Here is a 5797-nt window from a genome sequence, read left to right as displayed (position 1 = left end):
CTCTTCATCGGTATCACTACAGAAAACTATTTTCTCAAAGTTTTTGTTCATGTATTAATGTTATATTATCATTCAAATGTTAGTGTTTGGTCAATTATTTGGGGGCCCAGTTGCAATACCCTCACCCCGGCCCACATGTTGAGAATCACTGGAATAGAGGGTCTAAGTGGTTAAATGAGGATGTTACTGTGTAAAAGGAGAGAGAGAGAGAGAGAGAGAGAGAGAGAGAGAGAGAGAGAGAGAGAGAGAGAGAGAGAGAGAGAGAGAGAGAGAGAGAGAAGAGGCCTCTGGCCAGGAAGTGGACTTAAACAGCTTGGCCTCTTCTGGACCGGGGCTGGAGAGAGATACTTTGTTTATCTGTGTGTGTGCGTGTGTGCGCGTGTGTGTGCACGCCTGTGCGCAAGTGTGCACGCGTGCAGTTGTGTTTATGCAGGTTTGTGCCTTGTTTGAGTTTGTGTGCATAGCAGTATTGTGTGTCGTGCGTGTTTGCAGATGTACTTTGGTGCCTGTGTGCGTGCGTGTGTGCGCGTGTGCGTGTGTGTGTGTGTGTGTGTGTGTGTGTGTGTGTGTGTGTGCGTGTGCGTGTGCGTGTGCGTGTGTGTGTGTGTGTGTGTGTGTGTGTGATTGTGTCATCCCCTGGATGAGGTCTGGATGTTCAGTGAATTTGGCAAAGCACAGCACAGAGTGTTACGCAAACTCCAAACTCACCGCAAGCCAGTACTCAATATGTCTCTGCTGCTCCATTGAGCAATCAGCAACACGTTCACTGTCGGGTGAAAACCTCGTAGGTCCAAATCTGTTACTTTTCAGTAAATCGCCGCAAAAATTGTTAATTGTAAATTAACACCCTACTTGATCATACTACAGCGTCACACAAAAGCATCAAAAGTAGCAGATCTACAAGCTCAAAAAGCGGCGAGTAGCGACACGTTTCAGGCTTGTCTATCTGCCGCTTTTGCTATTTTTGAATTTGAATCCTGAAAAGTAACAGTTTTGGACATATGAGGTTTCCACCAGACGAAATGGAAAAAAAGAACCGGCATGCGTTGCGTTCCAATGGATCCAATGTAGTTATTATTTAATCTCAAGCTCTTGTTAATTGATTGATTGAGTACTTTATTAGTCAGAAATGTTAACAGCACATGGTACAGTCAGACATTAAGGCTAAAAGGATAACTATGTATTCAATTCATCAACATAGCATAAAAGATTTACACAATAATACATGCCAACAACAAATACAAACACTATATTATGTACCTAGGAGACAGGAACATTACATGTACATCCCCATGTGGTCTTCTGATAAATGTTTTTTTCAGGCCAATTGTTAAAGAAACCAGTGATACACATCATTTAATGCAGTGGTTCTCAAACTTTTTCATGTCAAGGACCCCCAAATTGACACTTATTAGCCCGCGGACCCCCATTTGAAAAGATATGCCCAGGACCCCCATAAGAGAAGATCTTTATGTCTCTAGTGATTTTCAACCATTTTAATTTGAAGGACCCACAGTTTGACATGCATTTGGCTGCGGACCCCCATTTAATGGCATTTCTATCTCTGGGACCCCAATTTATATTGAAAAAATCAATGTTAAATTAACTCTGAGAGTGTACAAATGGAACCAAATGGACCCGTTAGGGTCCATTTGGTTCCATTTGTACGCTTTCAGAGTTACAGACCCCTAAGGGTCCATTTGGTTCCTATCCATCATTTAGCTGGGGACCCCCTGGAACCCCCTCAAGTACCCCTGGGGGTCCCCGGACCCCACTTTGAGAACCAATGATTTAATGGATGGTGTCAGAGCATTCCACATTTTGTTGAGTAGTAGAATGAGAATTTTCCCATGTTTGTTCTAATTTTGGGTTATACCAGATCATAGTCGCTTCCCCTAATACTTGTAGGCTAATTGGTTCAATATTCATAACACCCACACTGACACACTTAAACACTTTGACTTTCCCTTTCAAAATGTTTCGAAAATAGCTATTTTCGCTACTTCGGCGCGACACTCTTGTACGTCGAAGTATGGCATTCGTTTCCAAAGAAAACACAAGACGTTGAAATTCGGAGAATGAGCCGGGGCGCCTGATGGAGGGGAAAGGAACTGGTTGGAATAACGTGTTCCTTCCACGCGCTACGTCCTACCAGGGAAACTCCCCCCTGTCAGGCGACAAGGAGGCCAGTTGGCTCTCATGCATTGAAGGAGGCATGAGCTCGGCTCTGGGCTCCCTAGGCTGGCAGGGGGGAGTGTAGCGCCCAGGATCACTTAGACAATGGGCACTGGGTGAAAAAAGGTTGCAAAATCGTGGGATAGAAAAAAATATATTGAAAAAAAAACAGAAATGCGGATAATGGAGATACAAGGTTTCTGCCCCGACAACGACGATTGTAGGTAATGTTAGTTCAACTCCCAAAGTCAGAGAGGACAGCAGAGGAATGGGAACACACAGGGTTAATGACCTGTATAGGGTTCACTCTAGTTCACGCAGATCTATATCGGGTTTCATTTCCTCTGCGCTGGAATTTGTCCAGCATCCCGGAGTACAACTCATTTAAAGGGGAACGCTGTTCAATTTAAGCGTTCCTGTGTTGCTCTTATGGTCTGGGGGGGGGGGGGAGTCAAATGCAGTCAAAATGACTCTCTGGCAATGGCAGAAAGCAGAGAGAGCAGAAAGCTATATAAGACTTAATGCCGCTGGTGATGTTATCAGGAGGTGCATTATGGAGCTGCTCCCATAGACATGGAACCCAGAGGAACGCTCATAAAGGTGAACATGAGAGCAAAGCGGTAATTATTTGCAAACAATAAGACTGACATTTCAATGCTATATAGGCTACTACTTCTTCCTCAGAGTCATGACTCTGAGAGGAAGATGCAGTTGCATCGAAATGTCAGTCGTATTATCAACCCATTGAGACCTGAAGCCGATTCTACATGTCTCCTAAATCTCAACAGTATTCTTAAAAACGTATGTTTCTGTATCAGTGGTGCTCCATCTTTTTCATGTCAAGGATCCCCAAAATGATATGTGTTTGGCCGCGGACCCCCATCTCAAAATTTGTTGTTCCAGGGACCCCCAGATGCAAAGATTTGAGTTAAAAATGTTTGCTTTAAAACAGTATATATTCAAAGATTTGCACCAATTTTCACAATTTTTCAAAAATAGCAGATCTACAAGCTCGTAGCGCGGCACTCGGTGCCGCGCTATGAGCTTGTATATCTGCTGTTTTTGAATAGCCAAAGTGTAAAATAATGCTTTTTAGCTCAAATCAAAAAATGACTCAATGGGTTAAAGGCCTTCATTTGTCCACGCTGCTCCAGTGTGTTCTTCCTTTGATGCTGTTGTGTCCCACTCCTGTGACACACCGGACCGGCCATTACCTGCATGGCTGAGGCGTGGGAGAACTCCTTTTCTTTTTCAGTATTTGCAAAATGTAAGCCTGCCTTGCCAGATTGGTTGAACCCCAATAAGAGCACATTAGGGTTTTAAGCCCTATAATGTGTTATTATGCACAAGCTAAAAGAGAGGAGTTGTTTTCTATTTAATTTTTCATAGTGCCTTTATTATTTTTGCATTCCATATTCCATTATCAGCTATGCCAAACCGTTGTTTTTTTGCAAAACAGTAGGCTACATACAGTAGTTGTGACTTGTCTATGACTTGGACTCGTGGCACATCCAGACCAGACCCCTCATGGTGCTTACGTTTATCATACTAACATTTCCTTCTAGCTGGAAACCCTGTATCCTACAGCAGGGTGTGTGTGTGTTTTTGTTAGAAACAGCATTTTCCTACATTTGACTTTGTCCATGTGTCCGTATGTCCGTCCGTCCGTATGTCCGTCCGTATGTCCGTCCGTATGATTGGTCAAGCTTCACGTGACACGTGACAATATGTTGTCACGTGTCACGTGACAACATATTGTTGCTGATTGCAACACAAGGATGCAACCAGTTACACTTTCAAAGGCACCACTCTCTTCACACTGGGTGTGATTTTTATATTTACACACAACCAATACAAATGGGTCTGTTACCCAAAAATGGATCCCGATCCATTGTTTGGGAACCATTGCATACAGTACAGTATTGATAAGTCCTGGACACAAAGAGGAAGTGAGCGTCACAATAAAAGCATGTGTCACATAGATGCTCGAGTGCTGTAGGCAGACTTGTGAGCTTGTTACTGTCTGAATGCTTCTCTGCTAGCATGTCATGCTACAGTTGCGCACTTCAGGCCTGTTTGTCATCTGCGTTGAACAAGGGTCTTCCTCAACGCAGAAGACTGGGTTGTCTTCCTGACAGCTCCGGACAGAAGCAAACAATGATATTATAACATTAATATTTCAAAAGCGAATGTAAAACAAAAATTGACATAAATATAAAAAAAGGCAATTTTTTCATAGTGATACCGATAACTTAAAGTATAATACGATAGTTCCATTGATCCAAGCCAGAAAACACAATCGATTCATTGATCATTAAAACAAACGTGCTCTGAAAATGCAAGCGCCCACCCATCTGACTACTTAACACGGCAGCCATTCGGCTTTTCAAGTGGCCCCTGATCCAGAAAAGGTTGGGAGCCACTGCTTCAATATTAATTGGCATTTGCCATGTTGTCCTGCAGTAGCCTACCGCAGTGGTTCTCAACCTGGGACACCGGGGTCCCAACATGATTTTGGGGGGTCCCCAGATGACGGTAAAGTGACAATTTAAGGGCTTTCTAATACCTAGAAAAAAGAAAGAAAGAAAAGAAAAAAAGACCATTTATACTGCATGAAAAGTAATCTACAAACTATACTATAAAAACTGAACAAACATTGGCCAAATTGTCAAATGATATAAAGAAGAGGCAGAAATTGTGAAAATAGCCGATGTACAATGCCTCAACTCCTAATATTCCAAATGCTTGTCAGGGTGGGGGGTCCCCAGTTCAAATACGATTATTTTTGGGGGTCACGGCCTGAAAAGGTTGAGAACCACTGGAATACCGTACAGCTGGTATACATGGCCGAAATCCCAGCCGTTTCCATTGGTCAAGTCGTGTTTGAAGTTGGGATTGCACAACCGGACCTAAAGAATTGTTTGTAAAAGGCTATCGGACGGCAGGTCTGACCAGCGGGGCCGTAAAGGTCATCAGTGTATCGATCTGGAGTGCATCCTGTGTCTCGCTTACGTGGGTAATGTAATGACAGGATGCCCTGCCTCTTTCCCAGGTTGCAGAGGCAATCTGGTGACTGGAAGGTTGCCAGTTCCAATCCCCCCCCCCCCCACACACACACACACTCACACACACACACACACACACACACACACACACACACACACACACACACACACACACACACACACACAACCATCAGCTGGGAAATTCTGGGCGGGGAAGGTTGAACAAGTTACTGCTCAGAGTGCCCTTGAGCGGGGCACTTAAAGGTACAGTAAGTGTTTTTTTTTGGTTTGTTGTTAATCCATTAAAGCCGGGAAAGAATTAGAACATTGGTTTAGAACAGTGCAGTGGTTCTCAAAAATAGCAGATGTACAAGCTGCGAGCTTGTACATCTGCTGTTTTTGAAAATGTTAAAAAAGTATTGAAATGTTTGAATTAATTTTTTCTCAGAAGTCTCTTCTGGGGGTCCCTGGCACAAAGCATTTTCAGATGGGGGTCTGTGGCCATGTAGATATATATAATTGTCAAATTGGGGGTCCTTGACACGTTTTTTTTTGGAGAATGACTGTTCTGATAGTAATCATGTTAGTTCAGTTAGTGGAGTCTCCCTGTCTCTCCA

The sequence above is a fragment of the Gymnoscopelus microlampas genome, assembly GCF_963454915.1.
Source record: "Gymnoscopelus microlampas genome assembly, chromosome: 12".
In the NCBI taxonomy this organism is placed as follows: Eukaryota; Metazoa; Chordata; class Actinopteri; order Myctophiformes; family Myctophidae; genus Gymnoscopelus; species Gymnoscopelus microlampas.
This window is presented reverse-complemented; position numbering follows the sequence as displayed.